Raw genomic sequence first — 26,674 nt, 5'->3', positions numbered from 1 at the left:
GCCATATGAAATGTCATTGGGACATATTATCAAAACTGTTACCAAAATACTTTCGTGACTGAAAGTCCCTGTGTGAGTGAAGAGATGCTACACAGAGTTGAAAAGTCCCTGTCTTCCCTCTTCTCTTGGACCAGCCCCTCTCCACTTGCTCTCATGCCTAGGGTTGATGTGATTTCTTTCCACCTACACTCATTAATTCCCCCAACATCACACCCTCTGCCCTCCCTCCCTGGTCTGTTTCCCCCATGATGTATATCTTTCCCCATTCCCATCTTCCATCAGAACCCCCTAGTATGTGTACCACTTCCTTTGACTTCTGTCATCTCTCAAATGGCAGCAAGATGTGATAAAATAATTTTGCCAATGTACCACCTCTCCCAGGGAACATATGGATTTATCAGTTTCCTTCTGGAGAAGATGTGTTAATCCAAGAAGCAATTTAGGTATGGAAGACCAAAGATTAGTATTTTGAGAAGACTGGAGTAAGCAGGATTAGTCAAGTGGATTCACTTCTTCAACTGAAGTGAATTTGAATGGCAGACAGGGATGCAGTTAGCCTCCCATGCAACCTGAAAGGAACTCTTCTGGGCCCTGCACTGACTCTCATCACAGCTCTGGCCTGTGTTTGCCCTGCTGTACTCAGTCTCTGCACTTGGTGGTGGCCATGCCTCCAGCAGCTCTGGCTGTCCATCAGAAGAGGCATGACTTTCTCAGGTCACTGAGGAAAGTCTCTCACTGGCTCAGCTTGAATTACATACCCATCCCTGAGTCAATCCCTCTGACCAGGAGAGTTGGCCACTGTGTGCATTTTCTATTACTACTAGGACAAATCATCACATGCATAGTAACTTAAAACAGGACACATTTCTTATCTTGTGATTGTGAGGGTCAGAAGTCCATGGCAATTTTACCCGACTAAAACTAGGTGTCAGAAGGCTATGTTCCTTCTTGTAGGCTCCAGGGAGACTGTTTATTGTTTGTTGACAGAACTCAGTTCCTTGAGTTTGTAGGACTCAGGTCCCTGTTTCTTGCTGGCTTTCATTTGTAGGACATTACTTAGTTTATGGCCCCTTCTTTTTCAAAGCCAGCAATAATGGGCCAAGTTTTTCTCACCATTCAAATCTTCCTGTTTCTTTTTCTGTTTATCTAGTCTTTCTGCTTCTTCTTCCACTTTTAAGGACATATGGGTCCATATAAATAATCCAGGATAATGTCCTTCATCTTAAAGCCTACAACCCTAATTCTAACAGCAAGACCCTTTTGTCATGAAATGGTAATATATATGCAAATGGCACATTCATGTAAATGGAAATGAATACATGAAACATATTCACAGGTTCTGAGGCTAAAGCATGACTATCTTTGGGAGACCATTGTGTAGATTGTGACAGCCAGGGTTTGGTCACCTAAGCACCTGTGTAGCCAGGGTATGATTAACAGCTCCTATAGAATCAAGTGGATAGGAGATGAATGGAGGCCCCCAGGAAAGGAAATGAATGAAGGACAAGATGCCATTAACAGAAAAGAAAGAGAAAAGATGTCCACTACAAGGTAGTTTGGGCCTGATTGCATATTTAAGTCTCTACTCAAAGGTATTTGGGGGATAGGAATTTTAATATTCCCCAGTGCAAAGAACCTTAACTATTTTTTAATGAATCCTGAATGAATGAGAGAAGAGGCAGGCCAGAGGCAGCAGGTTAATCTGCTACCAAGTCTACCAGTCCCCAAGTGCTAGAACTTTGTTGGACTTAACTGTAAAAGACACAGAGGAAATAAAGTGTTCATGAGAACTGGCCCAAGGAATCATGCTCACATAAGGCAAAGAAGACAGCCTGTAAGGAGGTGGGGACTGGGATCTGACTCAAGACTCGTGTGCTTTGGTAGACCAGAGGTGGGACAGCAGAGTTTTAGCAAGAAAGACTAAATATAGCATCCATAGAAGGGAGGAGTATGGACTGTGAGTTAGAACCTCTTGGTTATGGTTGAAACCCCTGTAACTATACAACCTTGGAAAAGTCTCACCTGGATCCAGTTCCATTTCTAGTAAGAAAGCAGGACTATCAAGGATGTTGATGAGGTGACAACCATCAGTGCCCACCCCACTCCAGTGCCTGACACCAGAGCCAACCACAGCACACTTACTACTGAGTCCTATTCATGACAGATCTCCAACATCTACTGTTAATTGGTCCAAGTCATAACACATTAGAATCCCTCAGTCACACTAGATTTGGGTGCTTTCCAGATTTGATATTTTATATCATAAGTTCTAATATCAAGCAACTGCTTAGGACAAAGTTAGTTCCTATCTCATGTTTCATGGCTGGATGAGGACAGAGCTGCTTGGTGAAAAAGCAAAGGGAGCTGGAACAGCCCTCATTATTTAACCTTAATGCTTAAGGAAAGTATCAGTAGAAAATTAAATAAGAGATAAAATGAATTTCCCTTCTCAACCATAAGTCTTGAAATGACAGGTAAGTGCTTCACAAAACGTCAACTCTAATCCATGATGACAGATAATTGCCTTGAGATTACATAGATAAGCAATCTAGTTTCTTTGACAGGGATAGATGGTGTCGATAAATTAAGAAAATTTACAGGTTGGTTCTCTAGAAACTCAGGAACAGAGATCAGCAAGCAGGAGATTTATTAAGAGTACAGTCTCAGGATTAACACAGGACAAGAAAAGCAGCAGAATATCCTGAAGGTAAAATTGAGCTATGTATTCAGCAGAGGTCTCAGGTCGCTCCCAGGAGGCTCTGAAGCTGGGGTGGCTTTTCAGAAATGGCCCCAGTAAGGGGAAAGAGACCAGATCTTTATCCATCTCCATTGACCAGTCATTGGACAGAGATACCTTCAGGTAGGACTGCAACCAAGCAGTCTTTGGATGAGGAGGCTGTCCTCATAGAAGGCAGCTTCCAAGAAGGCCGGCAAGAGGGCTGTCATCCAGAGGCAGGGCTAGGGGAACAGATCCTTCAGTCCTGAAGGAAGAAAGGCAGAATTACATACCCAGGAAGAGAAACAAATGGGATCTTCTCCCTGCCTTGTCTGTTTAGGCAACCAGCAATGCCCAACAGCACTTCCCTCTGTCCATTGGCCCTGCAGAGCCCATCCTCTGGGTCTCCTTGTATAGCCTCTAGCTTCTTTATGTGTTGACACATGGCCAATTTTTTGGTGGCCAATTTTTTGCTCAGTAAAAGAAATGACAAGTATGGAAAGTTCATTCTGATGCATAAAATGAGTTATTTTAATTTTATAGTAAAATTTTATGGGCAAGTTATATCCTCCACATAAATTTTATAGAGATGGTATCTTAGTCTGCTAGTCCTGCTCTAATAAAATACTACAAATTGAGTGGTTTCAACAAAAGAAACTTAATTTCTAAAAGTTCTGGGGACTGGAAGTCCAAGATCAAAATGTTGGCAGGTTTAATTTTTCCTGAGGCTTCTCTTCTTGGCTTGCAGACTGTTGCCTTCTTGCTGTGTCCTCATGTGGCCTTTTTTCTATCCATGTGCATCTGTAGAGTCTTTTCCACTTGACGTAAGGGCACCAGTTCTACTTGACTAGGGCCCCACCCTGGTGACCACATTTAACCTTAAGTAGTTCTTCAAAGGCTCTAAATGTATTCACATTCATGGTTAGGAGCTGAATACACGAATTTAAGGGAACATAATTGAGTCTATAGGAGGCAGCATTCTGCCCATTGGGTAATGAATGGTGATATGTAAAATTTATATATGGGTACTACAAAAAGTATACTTTACGTGTTTTGTCTCCTTTGGTTTTGCCTCCTTGTTCAGATCTTGCTTACATGTGAATTTCTCTTAATGATTATATCATATAATAGGCACTACTGTGTATCTTCCTTTTTTAACTGCATTTTATCAAAACATTGCTCCATCTTACAAGGAAAACAATATATTCATAATTTGCCTACTATTTTACTTTAGAAACTACTGTACCAAATATTGGCATGTAAATATTTTCTTGAATGCATGACTTCCAAATATCTTATTTTTTCATTCCATTTCCTTCCTCTTTCTTCTTATCCAAGTTTTCCACTTCCTTTTAGCCTAGTTCAAGTCTTAGCTCTTCATGTAGACTTCCCTGGCATTTCAGTATTATAATAGCGTGGTCTTCCTTTGCTTTTGTAGAATGTGCTTTCTATATTATTTGCCTAATCCCATCTTTTTTGTGATATCTCTTATACTATTATTGTATTGTATTTTTGTTTTAAGCCTGTCTTCCAATACAACTATAATCCCCTTGGGCACAGACAGCCCCCTTGTTTTTATTGCCCCTCACTATTTGATTGATGTTGGTTGGTTGATTGATTGATTGGTTTGCTGGTTGGTTTCCTATTTTCTGAAAATTAAGACTCAATGCCCAGTTGTCTGTGGAAATTACTTTTTCTCCTACTTATCCTTTGGAGGGTACTGGTTTGTGACATTTCCACAGCAGGACTAAATTGGATGCATTGTGTTCTTTTGTGTTCCCCTGATTTCCCCACTCTGTGTGCCTTGACAGCAGGATGGTTCTATTATGTTATATCCTATTGTGTTTTTATAACGGCTTAATTACTGTGTATGGGCTTCTGACTGAGATCAGGGGAGATGGCAAATTCTATAAATAAAGTGCACTATTGGTAACATTAATATGCTGCCAGACTTAGTTGTATCTGCATTGCACAGGTTCATATTAAAATTCAAAGTGTTGTCAAATATATGTTATACGTAAAGAATCTAGTTTAAATTCCTTTAGAGAGTGAATTAAGCTTCAGTCAAAACAAGTTCTAGAGAGAGTAACTTTGATGTTCTGATGTGCCCCATACTGTAAGACAGCCTATCTCAATCTCTTTTCTCTCTGTGCAATAGAAGACCACACTGGCCAATGCCTAGGACATTGGAAGAAAATGGCCTCCTTTGTCGCTAATCTGGAAAAGCAAAATGACTATCTAAAGATTATGATTTCTAAAACAAAGTTGTCAAAATTTAACATGTACGCAAAACTGTATCTAGTTCATTGGGATATGCAGATTGCACAGCTCTAAATGACTAACAGGTCAATCTCTAATTACTTTTAGTATTTAAACAACAAAAATAGAAACAGAAAGGGAAGGAAGGAGGGAGAAAAGAAAAGAGGAGGGAAGGAAAGAAGAAAGGAAGGAAGGGAGAGAGGGAGAGAAGAAGGATAAAGGAAGAAGGGAAGAGAGAGAAGGCAAGGAGTATTCATATATATATATCTCCATAGTATCAGAGAAATTTGCCACTTCATTAGTTTTTCGTTCAAAGTTTTATTACACTTTATTTTTCATATTAAATTAGCAACCCTAATAACAAGTACAGATTAAGAGCCTAAAGTTAGCAAAGTCTGGGCCTTACATTTTAACACTGTTGCTGTGACACAACTATTTTGGGGAAATAATATTTTGGCATGTTTTTCTGAAAAATTTTTATGGCTTTTATCTTTTAGAAATGAATGGAGAAGCAGATAACTTCACCACTTCCAAAGTCTTACACCATGGCATACATTGAAATTAGATTGCCAAGGGTTAGGGAGGTCCAGGAAGGTGACATGTTTTACAAATTTTTAAGCAATTATTCAAATTTGACCAGACCATATTGATGCATAAAAATATCTGCATTAAAGGGTATCCTTTTGTGCATATCACAGGGGAGGGCTGTTTCTGGACACTAGCATGAACAGACATATGGCAATAGTGACAGATAATTCATGGAAGAAAGATGTCACTTTACTTCTCTGTATCTGCAACCGACTGATCCAGTTGTTGCCTGGATTTTCTGCTGTCAACCTGATGTTCCGGTGTTTCCCTGAACTATAGGACAGGGTTCTCAAAAGGGTGAAAGGTAAGGTGAGGACGGGGTGGAGTGAGGAAGAAGAGAAGTAGCAGTGACAAAGCCAGGGCCAGGCCAGACCATATGTCTCTGTCCTCTCTATCTTAACAAGAGCTAGGACAAGAATAAACCCTGAAGGAAAATGGCTGGTCCTTTCAGGGAAGGGCCAGTGACGCTCTTGCCTAGGATGCAAAGTTTAAGGGGGTGTTCATACCTCAGCAGTCAAGACACATGCTCTTTTAAAGTAATTTTTTAAAAATCAAAATGGACTCAAAAATCCACCATAAGTAATATATCTAACTTTTAAGTAAAGACAGATTCAACCCTACAGGGAATAACAGTGCCTCATTCATCCTGCTTCACCCCCACCCCAGGGTCTTATAGTCCAAATATAAAATGTTCTCAGTGAAAAACAAAAGAACTCTCAAACAGCCACAACAAAATGCATATGTTAGTTAGCTTGATTTAGCAATTTCACCCTTTATATATATCTGAAGACATCCTGTTTTTACACAATAAATAATGTACAATTTTTATTTATCAAATAAATAAGTAGAGAAAGCCTTCTAAGCCAGGAAAAGGCACAGCAAACTCTGTCTAGAATCTTTTAGATTCTTAGAGTATATGAATCTTTTACTAGACTCAGTCCATCTCTCAGGACACTTAGATATTTGGGATTTTTTTACTAAACTCCTATGTCTAAGATAATATGATCAACAAACCCATCTTGGGGAAAAAATAGTAGAGGGAAAGAGAAGCAATCAAGAGAATATGAGCATGACGGAATACTGAGGTGACAGAAGGTGATGACACCACCAAAAATAAACTTGAAAAACAGGTAAGTAATAATGTCTCTCACCTCAAACTAAATTAATATACAATAGATAAGTATCAATTGCATTCCGAGTCAACCTTAAAAAGAAAAATCTATCTTAGGAAAGCAGCTCTAGAGTATTAAAAAAAAAAAAAAGGCTTGTGTGTCTGGACTCAGGGAAAAGACAGCTTTTTTTTTTTTTTTAGGAAATTTTGGTTTTTCACTTCCTATCCTATAGTAATCAGGTAAGAAATGTTCGTGGATCTAAAGAACAGATAAGACAAATAAAAATACTTGTTTAGGTGATGGGATTATGGATACTTTATATCTCAAATCTTTGAGCTCTGTTTTATAGCAACATTATTTTTGCAAAATATTACACATATGTCAATATTAAGGATTGGTCAACCATGAAAGTATAGGGAAAGAAGAATAACAAAGGCAAACATAGGCCTCACCAACGGTGAGCAGTATCTATCTTCATTACTATTACTGTGAAATAAACTAACCTCATATTTAAAGACTTAAACCAACAGCTATGTTATCATGCACATGGATTCTGTCAGGAATTTGGACTGGACACATGGAGAAGGCTTGACTCTGCTCCATGATGTCTAAGACCTCTAGTGGGAAGAACTGAAGGTTGGGTTGACTCAGCAACTAGGTCTGGAATCCCCTGGAGGCCTCTTCACTCATAAGCCTGCCTTGGGAAGTGTTGATTCCAAACCCAGGACTGTTCATCAGAGTGCCTAAATGTGGCCTCTCCACTGTGGGACGTGGCTTTCTCATTGTATGTAGCCTCTGGTTAGACAAATTTCTGCCATTGTAGCTCAGATCTACCAGCACAAGTGTTCTAGACAATAAGTGCAAAGCTACACACCTTTTATGACTGAGCTTCAGAAGCTGTGCAGCATTATGTCCACTGGATCTGTTGATCCAAGCAATCCCAAGGCTGCTCAGATTCATAGGTAAAGGAATTAGACTCCACCTCCCGATGGTAGGGTTACATGCAGAAGACCATGTGGGACAGAAGGATTCTTGCTGCCATCTGTGGAAAATGCAATCTGCCTCAGTGTCCATGTGTAAGTACATAATTCATCTGAGCAGGAAGCAGTTGGAGCCCTCGTGTCAAGTTGCATGTCTCAGCCTCTCAGGGAATTTTGTGGTTTAATACAAGACTGACGTAGCTGGTTCTCCTTGTTCTGATTCTTTAATAATCCATCTTTTCATATAATTTGCCTATAAAGAATGGAGAGGACTCACATACCACATGGAAACTGCATTTTCATTGTTTCTAGAGAAATAAACTCTTTTGTTTTAAGCATCATTTCCTGCAGAGGACTGTTAGTTTGAGTCACTTTGGCACCCTCTTCCAATGTTTAGAGTCACATCCACTTTGGGACAACAAAACTCAAGCCAGCCCCTACCCCAGGGTCAGTTTGCCATGATTGGTGCGTCCTTGTGGGGGTGGCTGGGGTGCCAGCCATCCCCCCAACTGTAACCTTGGACACTGTGTGAAGATGTTTCCTTTTTGAAACCAAGACTAAGATAAAGAAGTGGAAGTCAAAACAGTAGAGAGGAAGAAGCCATGAAACAAAATGGAAAACTAAAGAGAAAGGAAGGAGGCACTGAAAAGGCATCAAAGAGCAAAGGATACACTGCAAGTAAAATAACACAATGATGGGAGGGTCAAGGGGCTTGTTTCTAAAGCAGGACACACTGAGCCATGTTTGTCCCACTGCCCGAGTCCCCCTCCCTCAGGTGGAAATCAGCTGGGAGGGAGATACTGTCACTCTTGGAGGCTGCCAGCCTTTCAATCTCTGCATCACCTTTCTAACTTCACCCCAAGTGTCCAGAAAGAAATGAGCCCCAAGGATTGAACCCATTACCTGTGTCACCAAAAACACTCTAGGCCACAGGCTCTGAAGGCACTAGAGGCCTCAAGCTGTTAGGTTTGTTCCATAGTGACCCTAGTCTTCCTCCACAGATGGATTGTTTAGTTAACAAACACACAGGGCTTACTCTGTGCCAGATACTGTCCTGAGTGCTTGGTAAATAATAAAAGCTCAGTTAGTCCTACACAAGGTGAATACTATTATTACCTGTATTTTACAGATGAGGAAACTGAGACTGATTGGATAATTTGTTACCCAAACTCACCTAGCCAGTAAGTGGTAAGGCAGGTATTCAAACCCAACCAGACTGGCTCCAGATGCACCAAATGCAGTCAGTCAGACTTGTCAAAGTTGGAAAGATTGAGTGGCCAGGCATAGAAGAAGGAAGGGGAAGGTGAGTTGCCCAGGCCACAGGCACACCTGTCTGTACATGGCTGGGTAAGGGTCAGCCCAGACTTTCCCTCAGGACTCTGAGACTCTTTTCCTCCCTGTGGCCTGTGGGTCTCTCCCTGATCAGGCAGCTGCCGTCATGTGCTTGCTCACAAACTGGGTGACAGGTGATCCAGGGTCACTGTGGCAGTTTGCAGTCCTACCAAGGAGCTTAGAGCTTCCTAAGTTTCCTAAGCTCAGTTTTCCTAGGTGACCATGACCTCTGATTTTGTGGGGCACTGAAGGGTAAGAGTAGGGCTTCCAAATTAAATACAGAATGTCCAGTTAAAATTAAATTTAAGATTAAAAATGATTGATTTTAATACAAATAGTTTCCATTGCAATATTTGAGACATACTTATATTTAAAATTTGTTTATCTAAAATTCTAACTTACTGGCATTCTGTATTTCCATTTGCTAAATGTGGCTAACCTAACTAGATGTTAAATCGTAAAAGCCTCTGAAGCACTGAGTGGAGACATAGCCAGGGAGCAGATAGGCTCTGAATTCCTGTCCAGGTAGTAATAGGTATGGGATGACTCCCTGGGAAGTATGAGGCTGATCCTACACAAAGTGGGACAATGTCCTACAGCCTGGACAGAGGTAAAGGCAATTTCACAACATGTCAGCACCAAGAAGAAAACTAAATGAGCTCTTTGTGTTGCACAACAGGCTTGCACACTAGCTCACACTTTGCATGAAGCTCCCTTACCCTACAACTTTTTTATTTTGAAAATTGTCAGACTTACAGAAAAATTGCAATAATAGTACAAAGAACACTCACTTTTTAAAAATTATATCTGCATTTTCTTACCCATTGTGCATATGTGCATGGAGACACACATACACATCAGTGTCAGTTTGTTAGATGAACCATTTGCAAGCTTGCGTCCAATGTTGGTTCCCTTCATGCCTAAACTCTTCCACATGTGTCTCCTAGGAAAAGGACTTTCTCCATGACAATAAGAACATCACCACACTCAGGAAATCTGACATTAATATCATGTAATTATCTAATATATATCCACACCCAAATTCCTCCAGTTGTCTCAATGTATGTGTGTGGTTTTTTCAATCCAAGATGCAACCAAGGATACCAAATGCATCTAATTATCATGTTTCTTGAGTCTCTGTTAACCTAGAACTACCTCTTAGAGCGCCTACTGCATGCTTGACAAAGTGCAAATGACTTGCCATGCCTTATCTAACTTGTGCCTGTGAGATAGAGGCTGTCTCCTCTTACAAATGAGGAAATTGAAGCTTACTTAACTAATGTACCCATGGTGACAGGGCTGATAAACGGAATGGCCAGTATTTGAACCCAACCCAATCTCCAAAACCCGTCTTCTTTTCTTTACACTGTGTTGTGGGAGCTCTTTCTTCAGGGGTTAGTACTGAAAGAGTAATACTGAGGTTGGAACGTGAGGACTCTTCTGGGAGGTGAGACATTGTTCCGTAGAAATGCACAGGATTTCTAAGATGCTGATCTACCTACTTAGGGATTCAGTACAGTATCAAGGGCAGAAGTGTGGTCTTAAAGTCACATAGACATAGGTTCAGGTTTGTATACCTCTAGTTCTCAGCCATGTTCCCTTAGCTTTTCTAGAATCTTTACTTTCCCACCAGTAACATGAGAGTAATACTAATGACCTCACTGTGTTGTTGTGAGGACTGTATTAAATACTTACATTAAGATCACAGCACCGAGCCAACCCAGTACACACTAAGCATTCAATAAACAACAGTTACCACTGTGATTAGGTGATAGGAACAGTGGCCTGAGAGCTGCCACCAACAAAGCCATGAACAAGGTAGCTGGAGGTGTCAGTGCAAAGAACAGCTTCCAACATTCACACCTGAGCATTCGACACACAAAAAGGGAGCAGCAGTAAGGGAACTGGGGGATTCGACTTGCATTGCTGGAGACCAACAAGATGAGCCCTGCTTTTTGGCTGCTTCTTCCTTTGGGAGGAGCAAGAGGAAAGCAGTGCAGGTGGAGAGAGTCTACTGTGGGTGAGCTATGGCCCATGCCTACCAATGAGGTTGAAGGGAATAAGGCTCCTGCTTGCTTTGGAGTGTGGTCAATAATTTCGTGGGTGTTTGGAAGCTTAGTCTCTTTGAGAGAGGTGGGAATGGGGTTCAGGCAGTCGAGCAGGCTGTCAGAGGGCTAAACTGTATCCCCCAGAATTCAAATGTTGGAGTACTAGCCAAGTACCCCCTAATGGGACTATTTGAAGATAGGGCCTTGAAAGAGTTGACTGAGTTAGAATGGATTGTTAGGGGGCTCTAATCCAACCTGACAGTATTCACAAGAAAAGATTAGGATAGAGGGATATCAGACATGTGTGCCCCAGAGGAAACACTTTACAAGGACACAGCAAGAAGGCTGCCAAGGAGAGAGGCCTCAAGAGAAACCAAACCTACCACACCTTGATCTTTGACTTCCAGCCTCCATATCTGTGAGTTATAACTTTCTGTCGTTTAAGCCCCCTCATGTATTTGTTACAGCATCCCTAGCAGACTAATCACAGGCACTCACATTCAGAAAAAGAGTGGCCTAGTAAAAGAAAGGCACAGTTACAAAGAGACTGGCAGAGCTTTCCAGGAAGGATACACAGAGCTTCCCTCTGAGTGGAGATGGAGGGTCAGAACATCTGGTCCCCAAACCAGAATTCAAGAATCCTAGGTAATTACTACTCTCTGCCACCCCATCCCCTATTGAACAGGGGCAAGAGACAGGTCAGCTTTGCAGACTGCCTGTGGTCACATCCTGATCCCCACTTGTGACTTACCTCTGAAATGACAGCATGTGGGTAGGTTGGGTTTTTTGAGGTCTCTTCCTCATCTAGAATTCTAGGATCCTCGCAGTGGCAGAAAGGGGAATCAGCTCTGTGGCCAAGGCAGCTCCCTTGGTTTGAATGCCCCATAGACTCTGAGGAGGGCCCGGATGTATTGCATAAGAGCCAGCCTGGTAGAGAACCAGAGAGTGGCCTGCAGTACAGTGAAAACCAGCTTTTCCTCTCCCCAAAGGAAGCTGCTTGACAAGCTAGAGTGGCGCTAGGCCATGCTCAGGGCACTATTCTCGTAGACCCTGGGCCAGTCTATTGTATGACATTGGCAGCATGGAGTGCCCTCTTCTTTGTTACGGAGAGCTGAATGGCCTCCAGGGACACCGAGAGCCTGGCCTCTCCAGGGATGCTGCCAGGCCACACAGGAAGGCGTGATGTTATGAAGCTGCTAGGAGACCAGGACAGCAGGCAGCTAGCTGCAGCCACACACATTTCACATCCCTTGAAGGGATGGCACAATGATACAGTTCCAGCCTCCTGATCACACTCCTTTCCGAAGGACAAAGGAGGCTCTTGCTAGACCTTTGGCCAGGACCTTCACTCTGATCTGCCCAGGTCAGGGTTGGGGGCGTAGTCTCAGGACTGCAGGGGAGCAACTTCAGAGTCATTTGTCTTCAGTCCTCCTGGAAGTCACAAACAAGCCAGTTGTCAGGCTTTAAAAGATGCCCAAGGTGTTACACATGGAAGACCCCTTTCTGAACTCTGCTCTGTCATTCTGTATTTATTCCTCTCACTCCTCTGATCATCCTGTGTGAAGGTGGGATGACTGAGGCAGAATCAGGAAAATTGTTACTGTGTGGGACTGTGGCTTACCCAATGACATAAGGCACAACAAAGCCTGTGTGAGGCTCAGCTGGAACCCTGAATCAGGGTTCCCACTCTTCCCAGATCTATGTTTGGCCTACTTTTTCTCTGGAATTTTCTATGTTCTTATTTCCAAAACTTTTTATCTGTTCCATATTTTAAATAAAATGAAAATGTTCAAATAATTGAGAAATTATTTTCCATTTTCACTTGTGCATCTGGATGGATGACATCGGGCACACTTAAAATAAGGAGAAATAAATAGCTGGGAGATGTGACAGCAGATGCATTTGCTCAAGAGTGAATGGCAAAGATCTACACTTCATTTTTACAGTGTTTCATCAGACATATGGTAAACCAGGCTAGGTGATTTTTATTTAAAAAGTCAGTCATGCCGAATTCAAAACTTAAAGGCACACACAGACAGCCAGCCATCCCGCTCTCTGTGGTCACAAATGCATTCTCATTCCTGCCGATGTCATTACTGATATTCGGAGGGTGAGTTGATGTTTTCAGAGGGAGAGCCAGTTTCCAACACGAAACTCAACCACGAGTGGTGGAAAGCAGGGGATCCAGCTGTCTCTGATTAACACCCGACCTGCAAAGCTGTAGGTTGCAGGTGAAGATCCAGGGATGGAGGGCCCTGGATCTCCCTCCCACTCGGCTTGCCCCTCCTCCTCATGATCTGCCTTTGTCAGAATGCCAAGAGGAGGTGTCTCATGTGGATAATTGACTATTTTATCATCTTTCCCAACTCTTGGGGTTTTTTTTTTTTTTTGGTTTTTTTTTTCTTGATTAGGTCTCAGATGAGTATGTTCGCCTGCAGGAAAGTGTCTTCAAGGAAAGAGTGCAAAGAGGGAGCAGCATGATGGAGCCTTCCCCATATAGACTACAGAGGACAAGTGCCTTCTCTCCCGGGGAACACAAGAAACACAGCAGTTCAGTACAGCACAGTGCCTCTTCCGTGCATTCAGCTTCTGTGCACTACTCTGTGTGTGTGTGCTGCAAAAAGAGAAACCGGGCGGGAGAGAAGGAGGAAGCAGGAAACCAGTTTTGTTTAAAAGTCTTTATCAGATACTCTATGTTACTCCAGTATGATTAAATATAGATACACAAGCATGACTGTATGGGTTTCTATACACAAAAGACACACATTGCCATTCCCTTTGGGATGTTATACAGAGCTTTCAGCTGGAGTTTCGAGTGTGTTCAATTTTTACCTCCCCTATTGACTTCAGAACCAAATCTCCAGCAAAGATGCAATGCCACTCTTTTAAACATAAAAGGAACTTTGTTATGCTAATTAGTGGAGCCGTTAACTCAAAAATTATTAGACTGTAGGAGCCAGGGTTCAATAGAATGATGGATGTCAGGTAGCCAAGGCTTTGATCAAAGACGTTAAACAAAGAGTAGAAGAATAAGGGAAAGAAGAGGCCAGTAGATACCACGGCAGAGGAAGATCTGTTATCAGAGAACAGAAGCTTACAACAAGTGCATCTGCTTCCTACCCACCACCAGGTTGGGGCAGAACTGAAAAATTCACCCTCCTTGGATAACTTCTCAGAGTGCAGAAGTATCTAAGAAGACTTAAGACTTTAAGACAGATTCTCCATGGAGTCCCTGTCTCCTTCCTTGTCATCATCACTGTCATTGTCATTGATATTTACTGAGTGGTTTCTCATGCCTCAGACCACTGTCCAGGGCAGAGATCATTTGGTTTTAAAGAGTAAAGCATCTCAGAGTAGCTCACATCACAAAAAGGGTTATTATCAAAAATTTGCAAGATGTACAGTCAGGCCTCAGAAGAACAGAGCGGTGGTCAGGCAGTAAATGCTCATCTCTTGCCTCTTCCATCTCGTCCCCTTTTTGGAGAGCAAGTTGATCCATATGGCCAATTCTAAGGCCTCAAGCCAGGAACAGTGGTTCAGGTCTGGAATCCCAGCTGTTTGGGAGGTAGAGATACGAGGATCCCTACTCATCAGCTAGAGCAAAAAGCATGAGACCTGATTTGAAAAATGAGCTAAAGCAAAAGGTCTATGGATATGACTCAAGTGGTGGAGTGTTTACCTAGGAGCCTAAGACTCTGAATTCAAACCCCAGTACTACAAAGAAAATAAATAAATAAAATGAAGGCCTCAGCCACCAAATCTACATGAGCCCCCCGGTGTTAGAGAGTCTCTCCAAATGAGTCCTAGTCTCTCGTTTCTCTTAGTTGAAATTCTTCCAAGAAAGAGTGTGTGTATGGGGAGGAGGAGGAGAGCAGCCACCTCAGGGTCAGGGGTACATACACTTCACTTTGTGAATAAAACAGAATTAGGGCCAGATGACAACAGCAGCTCCTCCTCCCTCCCTAGCTGGCTGCAGGTGGGCAGCAATAGAATTTAACATGAAAGGTAGAGTGGGGCAGGGCAGTGGACTAACATGGCTACAGTAACCAGAAATGGCAGACTTTTAGTGAATGAACACATTAAGATGAATCCAAGTCTAGGAAACTTCTAAGGCATCTCCTAAAAGTAATAAATTCATTTTTTTCTGCCTACTCAACAATGAGAGCTAGTATTTATCTACTTATTCCTAGGGAAGTCCAGTGTGAACACTAATAGGTATTGTTGTGTTTTAACACTCACAACCCTAGGAGGTAAGTTTTATTATTACTCTCAATTTACAGATGAGGAAACTGAGGCTCAGCATGTGACAGAGCAGGGACATAAACCCAGGGCCCAATTACCTTCCCGTATCCTTCCAAATACTGATTTCCTCTTACTGGCCTGATTTCTTCAGGGGCTTAAATACTTGAGCATGAGATCAAATTTATAATCTTCCTGCAGTAATCTCTCTAAAAAGTTCCTAAAAGAAGATTTTATGATTTATGTTCTGAATTGTCTAATGCTTATTGTCACTAAGTTCTTTGTAATGCTCCACCTCTATTTCCAGAAGGCATCAAAAACACACTGGCAATATCATCAGTAGAAGGTTAACTGGACACCTGATGTGTGCAATACCTGATCAGGTAGGAAGACACAGAAGGGAAGAAGGCAGCTCCTGACAATATGCAAGAAAAATATCAAGCTCCCTGACTGCCTTCACTTCTACAGGAGAAATCACAGCCATTCCTTTAGTCCTGCTTCCAAACCTTTAATCATATTCATTTTCCTTCTTTAGATTTTCTTCAAATCCCTGCTGTTACTCTGTCTTACTTAGGAAGTGGGGCCAGAAAGAACACAGAGCTCCTAGAGGCCTGACAGAGGCAGCTCAATCAGTTCTCACATGCTAGGTGCTTGTTTATGAATTCCAAGGCCACTGCTGCCTATTCCTTAATAAGAGCAAAACGCAACTGACTTATATTTAACTTGCATGCCACTATGGCCCCCAGCTCTTCTTCTTCCATACTTGTACATTGCCAGCTCCTTCCTAGCCTGTTTTTATGTCCTTATTTTCATTCCCACATAAATTACCCAGCCCTTTCTCTATCATGGAGGATCCTGTTTTCTATCAGTCATTTTTACTAACTGGCCAGAAATAATTTCAATGTTTGTTCTCTGTTTTACTTTTTCTTTCTTTCTTGCATTTTGAAGAATTTCCAGAAATAATGAGCTCTATCTAGTCCTTCACCTTGGGTTGACACTTGTGACTGCTCATTTCATCTTTTAAAAGCTGCAAGGATGGAGTACCACAATCTCTTCCATAAAGGGTGAACAGTATTTAGGAGTCAGAAGCCCATGAAATGCCCAGCACCAGATTCAATGCTTCAAATACATTTTCTTCATCATTTCTTGAAATGTCCTGGTGGTGTGAATTTCAGCATTCTCATCTTACAGGTGAGAAGCCAAAGTCCAGAGAGATTTAAACAGCTTATCTAGGCCCTACTCCACCTCTGTGTTTAAAGAGGTAAAATGGGAATTTAAACCCCTTTCTGGTGGCCTCCAAAGTCCAGGCTTTTTAAAAAAAAATCTATCTTTTTCTACATTTCTCTTTTTCACCATCAAAACATTTCTCTTTGCCAGACTTAGGTTTTTATACTAGCTCTACCATCAGCATGCATTAGACGTATCTGATAAGTCGTTTTACCTCTTTGTGTTAGTTTTCTGATCTTGAAAACAGGGAAAATAATATTTAACTTCAGTAGACTCTAAAAAGTTCTTAAAAGAAAATTTTATGATTTATGTTCCAAGTTGTCTAATGCTTATTGCCACAAAATCCTTAAAAAGGATTGGTGTAGTTCTTTGGGTCATACATCGCTTAAGCAATAGCAAGTTACTATCACAGTTGTTATTACTAATTTTGTACATTGTCCACAGTGTACAAAAGATAGGGGTTTCAGAAGATGCCTTCCTAAGGATTTGAGGCTCCCTATATGGTCAGAGAAATGGATTTGTCATAAAAGAGATAAAGTTTGCCTAGGAAAGTACGTATTATATTGGTTGAGATGTTTTCAAGTGCTAGTAATAGAACCTTGACTCAGTTGCCATAAATAATAAGGGAGTTATTCCCATAGTCAGAAGCTCCAAGGTGAGTAAATTCATGGGCTCCTTGACATTCTAACTACTGAGCAGAGCTCTGCTCAGCCTTGCCTTCAGTTCAACAGTTTGGGGTGCATTCAATTTCATTTCATGGAAGCAAAATGGCAGACTCTAGGACCATACTCAGACACCTATGCCCACAGGAGCTGAAGGTTCCTGCCTTTTCCTGGTGATCTCTTTTTATAGGCAAGAAAACAAAACACAAAAACAAACCTTTCCCAGGTGCCTCCATCCACTAGCAAACATTTCTTCTCATGTCACCAGGCAAAATTGTACCACATGCTCTTGTTTAAACCAATGTCTACTAGGAACAGGGGTGGTGACCAAGACAGTTATCTGAGATGCATGGCAGTGTGAAAAGGATGAACTCTCCAAATTCTGGCAGGTTTTGTTAATATGAATGTGAGAGAGAATGGCTGTTGATAAGCAACCAACAATATCTGCTCTAGAAAATATGTGATTGAGTCTCATCGCTGTATGTCTCAGGGGGCCTCTAAAAGAGAAAAGAGCACACTATTCTCCCCTCCATTCCACCCTCATTTTCATTTCATTTCAACCCAGCTTGAGTTTCAAGCATTAAATTGCATCTCACATCCACAGACTGAAAGATACTTCTTTTGCCTCCCTGGGTCTCTCACTTTCTCTTTATTTTGGATACAGCTTGTACTCATCAGTGCCAGAATGCCGAAGGGTTGATTAACATTTTCTTTTCTGGGCTTTCCCAAGTGAGACAGAGAGAAGGACTCAAAGATGGGAAGGCTCTTCAAACGGTTTTAATTAAATGAAGATGCCAAGTCCTCTGAGCCTCCTTTCCAAATCACATCTTACTCTCTACAAGACAAGTATCTACAATTTTGTCTCTGCTATGACCTTCCCAGCAGATTTAGTCACTAATGAACAATATCCCTCCTGTATCCAGAGAGAGAAGATACTTGTTCTGAATGGGCAGTGTGGAGTCACTGAGTGTGTGGGTATTTCTGGATTTAGTTCAGTGGTCTGTGAATCACAGTGATTGGTACATTCCAGGACAGAAGCTATACCTGTCCAGATGAACCTCAAGGTTAATTATATAAGAACAGGTAATGACTATTCAGAAGTAATTATCAGGTTCTAAACCCATAGATGCTGAGTCTCAACTGGGAATATTTTTAGCCTGAGAGTCCATTGGCTTTTCTTGTCTTTCACCCTCTCTGTTTACCCTAAAATTAACATTAATCAACATTTGGCTCCCAGCACTCTATACTTCCACCATATAATTATAACAAGTTTCCTAACACATATATATATATTTTAAAGTTTGACCTTAAATCCCCAGCTTCTGTCTCTGAGTCAAGATCAGCATTTGCAGCTGTGAATTAGTCAGGCTGTGGGACATACAGATATCTCCAGAGGGCCACCCTTTATTATGTGGGGGAGATCACACAGCCTACAATTGTGGCAAGAATCTTCCAATGAAGCTAAGAGGAACATATTTATGTTTTGTGTTATGAGAAAAGTATATGGTACAAAAAGCAAAGATATTTCAATTATTGCTGCTTAGACACCACCAAAATAGCTATAAGCAGAGACAGACAAGCTTAGAGATATCTTGTCATTCTCTAAATGTTTTTAAAACCTCAAACTGACTATCATTCCTTGGTGTTCTGATGCTAATATCTGTGAATGTGGTTAGAAGTCTCAAACGACTATAGTTAAGAAACTTATTTTCCTCACTCTCTGACCAAGACAGGACAATGGGAATAGTAGGCGTCCACCTCTCTTCCTGACACCAAAACACAGATCCAATAACAGCACTGGCTCCACAGGTGTGCGAGGCTTATGAAAATAAATAAATGAATCAGTTTCTTTGCAATCAAAAATTGGAACTCTTGAAGCTTGTTCAAGAGTTTAGCATGATGGATTGTTAAGACTCTGGGTTCCTTTTTGGAAATCTGGAAATAACCTGCAAATTAAGAAAGTGATCCCTTGCTTTCAAAACAAATTCTCTATTTGTTATATCATGTAAGCCTAAAAGTCTTTGAAGTAGACAGGACAGGTCTTTTTATGTTTTGGTTTTTTTTAATTTGGTGAAATTGAGACTCAAAAAGATTTATTTGACTTCCCAAAACCAATGCTGGGAACTGTATGGATTGGTTTGCCCAGGGCTGTGTCCATTGCAAGTATTGTCCCAGTAGCTTTTAAAGTGTGCCTCTTGACTCTTGAAAGTTGGTTTCAATGACTAAGTGTGTTATTTCTCACCGTAAGTCAAGTTCAGAACCCAATCCTCTATCTTTTGGTCCAAAGTCATTATAGCAACACTTCTAATATGGTCACTGAAAATTCAAGCAGTCAACCAACAAAATGAGGCCCATTCTTTGGCTTACACATGTGACAAATCAAGCGAAACTCACCTAAGATGAGTGGAGGAGGGAAATGACTCCAAGGGCCAATCCTTCTTCCAACATAGTGTGACTTAATGCTGCCAAGACAACCTAGACTTGGCCAAGATACCACATGTCAAATGTGACTTAAGAATACTCAGCATCCATCATTTCTGACTATGCTAATCTACCCAAATGACCACTCCATACTTCAACTACTCTGTTTCCAGGCCAGCTACTCATTTCAGTGCTAAATTTACCTCCTGTTTGTACCAACCATATCTTATCTTACAGAAACTATGGAAATCAGAAATTGGTATTCACATTCTGAGGAGGCTGAACAAAAAATAAGGTAAGAGTCTTGTTAATCCCAGAGTCTAGAAATAGAAGCTTTAGTTTGAAGAGATAAAAATCATATTTTAAGAACCTTATTTTAAAATGTGACTTTGCCCACACTTGAAGACACTAGTTATACCTTCTATGTTTTTCTCTATTGAAGGAAAATATAAGTAAATACATGCAAATGTTTGAGAATAATCTGAGTTCTCAGAAGAAAAAGAACCAGAGAAATTCAATATTTATTTACAAAGACTCAATTTTATAAACTTGGTTACCTTTATTTTTCTGCATCAGTAAGTCTCATCTTGAATGGTTTTCTCTCCAGGAAGAATGTTCTTAGAACAAATTCCAGATATGGACCTTATCCGGTTTGTGATGGTGTATCTCTTCCTGAATTTGTGCATATTTGGGTTATTTTGAGTATTTGAAAATGTGTTCTGACTAAGAAATTGAGTTATTTTTGATTTGGTGTATTATACCCATTTTGAAAATTACCATGGGTCTTCTTAACAATCACCTCACCCTCCAGAGAAGGAGCTCTTACGGGGAGAAACATTCAGCGCCCCCTTTCCCTTTGCCTCACCAGCCCTGTTCTTTTTACCAAACCCTCCTTTCTCTCTTTCTGATCTAACTGCGGGTGGAAAGCTTCCCAGTCATTGCCTAGCAACTCCCTCCCTGTGACCTGGGCAACACTCAAGACAGAGGCAAACAAGCCTCAGCTTGCCTTGTGCTCCACTAACAGAAATCAGTTCTGAAAGTGAAGGAGGCTCAATGATTCACCTCCAAGCTCCCAGAAAGCACCTTCTACAGGAAAAGCATCTAGTAAGGGTCACCAGAACCACTTGATAGGAGAGTCACACCAAAATGAGACCACCTGGTGTACATCTCAGTTCTGCCACGAACTAGCTATGGTGACCCAGGACGAGCTTCACGTTCTGAGCGCAGGCCTCTTGTGAGTGAGAGATACACAATGTCTATTTCCTACCAACAGTTCTCAGTCAATGAGTTCCTCCCGGGCCAGGTGCTACTGTAGGGTTTCATCCATATTGTCCAGTCTTCCCAACCATCTCAAAGGGAAGACATATGAGGTGTCATGAAGTCACCCTCAAGGCCACACAGTGCAAGAAAGCTGGATTTGTATCTAATGCTAAGTCTCTCAGGCTCCATCCACTAAAACACACCACCTCCCCCAGAGGATTGTTGAGAGGATAAATAAAATATCACAGGGCAGCCAGTTTAGGGAACTGCCCTCCAGGTCCAAGCTGTCTTTGTTAAATTAATCCTCTTCTTTTCCAGTTCCCATATCCCATTCTCTCACTTTTCCCAGGTACCCTCACAGAGCAAAGACCAAGATGGGGACATCACACAAATTGCCCTCGTGTGAGGCCACAGTCAGACACATTGCAAAGGCAATGTAGAAAAACGAAGCCAGAACACTCTGTGCCAGAAATTCTTTGAGAATAATTTTCTCCTGTGTCAGCCAGAGATGCCAAGCAAACCGCTTGTTCAGAGGCCACTGGATGCCTGAGCTCCTGTCTCCCCATCTTTTGTTCTAGCTGAGCCAAACAAGCATGCCCTTGCCTAATTACTTTCCCTCTCTCTACCTTATCCCTTATTATCTCAATTATCAGCCCAAAAGAGGCACCACAAATGAAGATGAGATTGGAACCGCAATGGCCGACATCATACTTAATAATAACAATTATATAATTATATATCCCTGCCATAATAATATGTAATTACACAATAATTACTATTAAACAGTGCAGTGGTGACCATTGGGGTTCAGAGCCCTTTAATTATCTTTATCACTGATAATGAAGCAGGCATCTTCACTATCATTGTTTCTGTGTATCCCAGACACTTCTCTCTTGAGCTTCTGGACTATTTATTTATCTATTTGTGCTTTCACTCCTGTTTCGAAGTCTCAGAGGGAGATGGAACCTTAGCACTTAGTTCATCTCCTGATTCCCTATGCCATGGTCCATGCAAATCTTCTGAGGATTTACTTATTCCCTCATCTCTAAGTTGAGACAATAACTGGAGAAATTCTCTATCTGTGTATATTGATGAGAAAAATCTCGTATCAAAATAATTCAAATGAGACCATTGCCCCAACTTTTTCCCAACCTACTTTGAAAAGAAATAATTATGGATAACCCTTGGATAGAAGTAAAACAAAGTCCTCAGTTAACGGAATTTATAGTGGTTGAAAGTTCAGTGTCTCCAACCAGCTATATACCTTCCTAAGGGGAGGAATTTTATATTTTTTTAGATTTTATATATTTTTTATATTTTCTTTACAGGATCCCAACTTGGAGACATATTTTTAGAGGATGAGTAGGTAGAGGGAACAACACACCATGTAAGTATCTCTTTCTGAAAACTTCTTCCACTAAATGTGATGCAAGAAAAATGATTTCTTTGGCTAAAAACCATTCAATAGAATTCCAAGTTCCAACTTGGAATTGGCAAATGGATCTCCTGAAAATTTATCTAGAAAATCTATAAACTAAAACCAGAAAGATTTCCCTTTCCTGCTTGAAATTCAAACCCTTTCCTTCTGTAGGGATGTCTGATTCATAAGCTCAGAGCAAAGGAAAGTGAGAATAATGTGAATTCTTTTCCTTCAAACTAAATTCATCATAAGATGATTTTTTTCAAAAAAAGAAGAGACAAAGCAAATGGTTTTTCTATTCTTCATGGCAACCCATTAAAAAGAGTGTTTTTCCAGCTTGATCTACCAGCTACCACCCAGAGAATAATCATTTTAGCAGATAATAATCTAAATTATCCCTCAACCTGAGGGAATACTATAAGCAGGTGACAGAATGTGGAATATAAAGTAGTTTTTGGGTCTCTACAGCACTCTGCTAGTTACTCCTAGAAGAAGATTCTAAGTACAAAACAGAATTATGACACAACCTGAGTGTTCTGTGTGGGACTCACTAATCCTACTCCATGCAAAAGACGAATGATAGAGAAGTATAGCTCTTTTCTTTCATGTGTTTCACGTGTCTGTACCAACATTATTCTCTGTCACAAAGTCAGTCTGTGTCTTTCAGGAAGAATAATTACACAGTATCTCAGGGTCCATGCAGGTGGATGTCTCAAGCCACCTCTGCATTTCGCTTGGTGTCAGATCTCAACCCCATCTTCATAGTCATTTACAAATATTTGTAGAATACTTGATTGAATTCAGTACATGCAATGAGATAGAGGTGGCATGAAGAGATTGAGCTCCCAAGTATCTCATCCCAGTGTAAAGAGCAACACAGCAAGTCTTCGTTCCACTCATCCTGCTAGTAGCAGAGTGACTTGGCTCCATATAGGATCTGAAGCAACAGCCACAGACTCTGCATTTCCCAGTGCAGCACTCACTTCATAACTTTAGCACTTTGTTCTCAGAACCCATCCAAAAGTCCTAGGAATTTTTTGTTAGTATTGGTACATCTTTATGTACCACACTGTCCCAAGATCTCTTGCACCCAGAGAGAGAGAGTTTAAAAAGGAACCTTTTGGTGAATCATAAATCCTTGTTTTTGGTTTAGAAACCATGAGCATATAACTCACATGTGTGTCAACCTCAAAAGTTAGGGAGGAATTTCAAAATACCCTCCCTTTCCACAGTAACCTGCTCCAAGTATGTAATTTACTGTTTTATTTATAGTACTTTGTATTTTGAATCTTTACTAAAATTTAGAGATAATGAGTTCCATAAGTTTACTACCTGCTGTAGGAAATTATAATTTTATAAACTTCTTCAAGACTCTTTTCTTGTTTTCTGAAGCTTCAAGCCTCCTCTTCTCTTCTCTTCCCCCTTCTCCTCCCCTCCCAACTCCTTCCTTTCTCTCTCTCTCTCTCTCTCTCTCTCTCTCTCTCTCTCTCTCTCTCCCTCTCCACACCCCCCCACTTCCTCATCCCTCTCTCAATCATTCTTCAAGTGGAAAATTTCCTATTTGTCATTTCTCCCTGCCTCCCCACAGGCTATCCTAGCACTATTTCCTTGGTCCTCTGCATCCTGATGCTTCTCTATGGACTAGTCCTTTCTTAATTGACTTGCTTTACAAAGAAACTTCCAGAAGAATGAGATTTCTTTCTCTGAGCTGCTAGACCCACTACTTGGAGGATGGGCTCCACAGCCACAGCAGAACTCTGGGGCTCATTAGAAACCCAGAATGCTGCTGTTCCCACTCCAACTTCAGAATCAGTGGCTGTAAGAACACCAGGCGACTTTTCTGTGCTTGAAAGTGGACATTCATCACAGGTCCCCAGAGCCTCTGCCCAGGGCTTCTTCCAGGCCTCAGCCCCTGTCCCAATGACAGACTCCTCCCTACCAGCTGCAGACTGGCTGCTGCCATCCATTCTATTCCCCTCTCTGATACAAAGGAGCTCAGGGAGTCTGTTTCAGAAAACACAGGAAATGAGGGTGTCAGAGGTTTTGATGGTAAATATCAGCTGCCTTATGAGTTTAATAGAGTTTTGTGGGCTGTCACATGATCTTATGTGTAACTAGGGTCTCTGTGTATACACACATGATGTTGTGTATATTACACACATAGTTATCACACACCATGATTAAGATCTCTCAGTAGTTTTTGTGGAACACACACACACACCCACATTCTGATCATCTGAAATGTGTTATGGAGAAAACAGCACAGACTTTGGAGTTAGAGCTGGGTAGCCTGCCAGAAACATTGACATGACCTTGGATAAGTCACAGGACCTGCCTGACCCTCAGATTCTCATTTACAAAGTAAAGGTAATTTTTACTTTGCAGGGTAGTTGGGGGATTATAAAGTGGGTATGCTTTGTGCTCATGACAGTTCCTGGTCCTTACGGGGTGCATAACAATTTGTAGTCCCATTATCAGCATTATGATCAGTATACACATGTATTGCAGCCTGAGGGGTTTTTGTTGCTGATGCTTTTGGTTTTTATCTTGAGGTTTTTGTTGACACATAATTATATCCAATTCAGTTCTCAGTCCATCTCTTGCTCTATTTTGCATGAAGTTGCCATGGTCAGTTCTAATCCAGATGGCTTCTTGGTCCTAAAATCACCATCATAACTTTCCTTACACTTGGATCCAAAGTTCACTCTTCAGCTATCAGTGGATGTTTGCCCTGGCCAGGCCACATCTCTCAGGATCTTAGGAAGAAGCTGCATATCCTACCCATCCCATAGTTCCTCACACTTGAGTTCCTGCTTCACTTTAGAGTGGTTCTCAACTAGGGATAAAAGTCTCCACAGGGAGAATTTGGTAATGTTTTGGAGGTGCTTTGGGTTGTCACAGTAGGGGAGGGGAGAGGGAACAGACACTCTACAATGCAACAATGCACAGGACAGCCCTCAGGAAAACCTGGCTAGCCCACTGTTCTCCCAAAACGTTCATAGTGCACTGAACTAGATCAAAGTTGGAACGGCATTAAACTCAGTAGCCTCTTTGCCACTAACTATTATCTTCCCTTCTTCTCACCACAGTCCTCCAAATTCCCTAACCCTTTTATGTCCCATCAGGAGTTTCTTTCCTTCTTAAATGACAGGTGGGGGAGGAGGGTGCTCATTTCCTATTGGCTGTGGTGTCATCTTTGCTTACCTCATAACTGGAGCAACTTGGTGGCTTCAGGGAGAGCCACATGGGCACGTTCATACCAAAGTATCTAGGCTGCTACCTTAGAGAAAGGAAGCTGCACAAGGATCAGTCATACGGGCTTGGATACCCTTCGTTTTTCCTGTCCATGTTAGTCAATTTCACTATAACAGATACCCGAGAGAACCAACTTATAAAGAGAAAAGCTTTATCTTGGCTCACAGCTTCAGAGGCTTGGTCTGATTGATTGACTCTATGTAAGATAGCATATCATGGTTGGAGTATGGCAGAGAAAAACTGCTCACCTCATGGCTCCAAACAGAAAGAAAATAAGGAGGAACCATGGTGCCACAATCCCCTTCTTTAAGGTTCTACCGACCCCTAATAGCAGCAGCCTTTGTCCATGCCTCTAACACATGAGCCTTTGGAGGACACATGAGATCCAAAATATACTACACTCTCTTTCCCTCTCAGCTGTTCTCCAGCTTCTGAGCCCCTGACCTTGTCCTCTAGGGCACTTACTCTTCATCTAGTCTGCAAACCTAGCACAGGTCATTGAACTCTTTCCTGCTTCCGACATTGCCATTCTTTCCTCTCCACCACTGTCTTTCTCTGAGCCCGAGGTTTAAACTTGGGTTCTCATAGGGCCTGTGCCATGTCTCCCACTGGACAGAGTCTGCCTCAAGTTTATCCCACTTGAATCTGCAACACTATTTGCCCATATCCAACTCTTCTAGAACAGATGTTGCCAATTTTACAGGTGTTTAAAATTTTACACTGGTAATATAAATGTGGAATGACCTGAGAGAAGGTGGCTCTTCCCCTCTGCATACCAAACCTTCTGCTAAAAAAAGATGACATTCATCTATTAATCCCAAAGGGTGAACAGAAAAGTACATAAAAAGGGCAATTAAGAAACATTCCTGAGTAATTAAGAGAAATAAAAAGCACACTTGACAAGAAGAGCATAAAAATTAACAAAGTACACAGGGAAGTCAATGACTGCCATAGAGTTAGTTCAGCAAGTAGGAAAGTACTTTGTATGGACCATGGAAACCTGGGGCTCAGTCTTCACTATTTCTTCTGGTAGGATATCTAAGGCCCATGGGGTCATGGGATGTAACAGAACATACTTGAGTCTTGGCTCCATTCCTCTAAATACCGGCTGCACACCCAGCACCCACCATCCACAGAAACCTGTCCCCACCCCAA

The 26,674-nt window shown here is 41.5% G+C and overlaps 1 long non-coding RNA gene across 1 annotated transcript in view; it reads right to left on the bottom strand.

Moving 5' to 3' along the window:
• Positions 1-2,636: 2,636 nt before the first annotated feature.
• Positions 2,637-26,674, bottom strand: part of LOC141411472 (uncharacterized) — a 250,731-nt gene continuing 226,693 nt past the window's right edge. Inside the window, exon 5 of the long non-coding RNA XR_012436252.1 lies at positions 2,637-2,981. This is a non-coding gene — a long non-coding RNA (uncharacterized lncRNA). The remainder of the gene's footprint in view (positions 2,982-26,674) is intronic.

The sequence above is a fragment of the Castor canadensis genome, chromosome 10, assembly GCF_047511655.1.
Source record: "Castor canadensis chromosome 10, mCasCan1.hap1v2, whole genome shotgun sequence".
NCBI classification, from domain to species: domain Eukaryota; kingdom Metazoa; phylum Chordata; class Mammalia; order Rodentia; family Castoridae; genus Castor; species Castor canadensis.
Note: the sequence above shows the minus strand (reverse complement) of the source record. Positions and strands in the feature narration are given on the sequence as shown.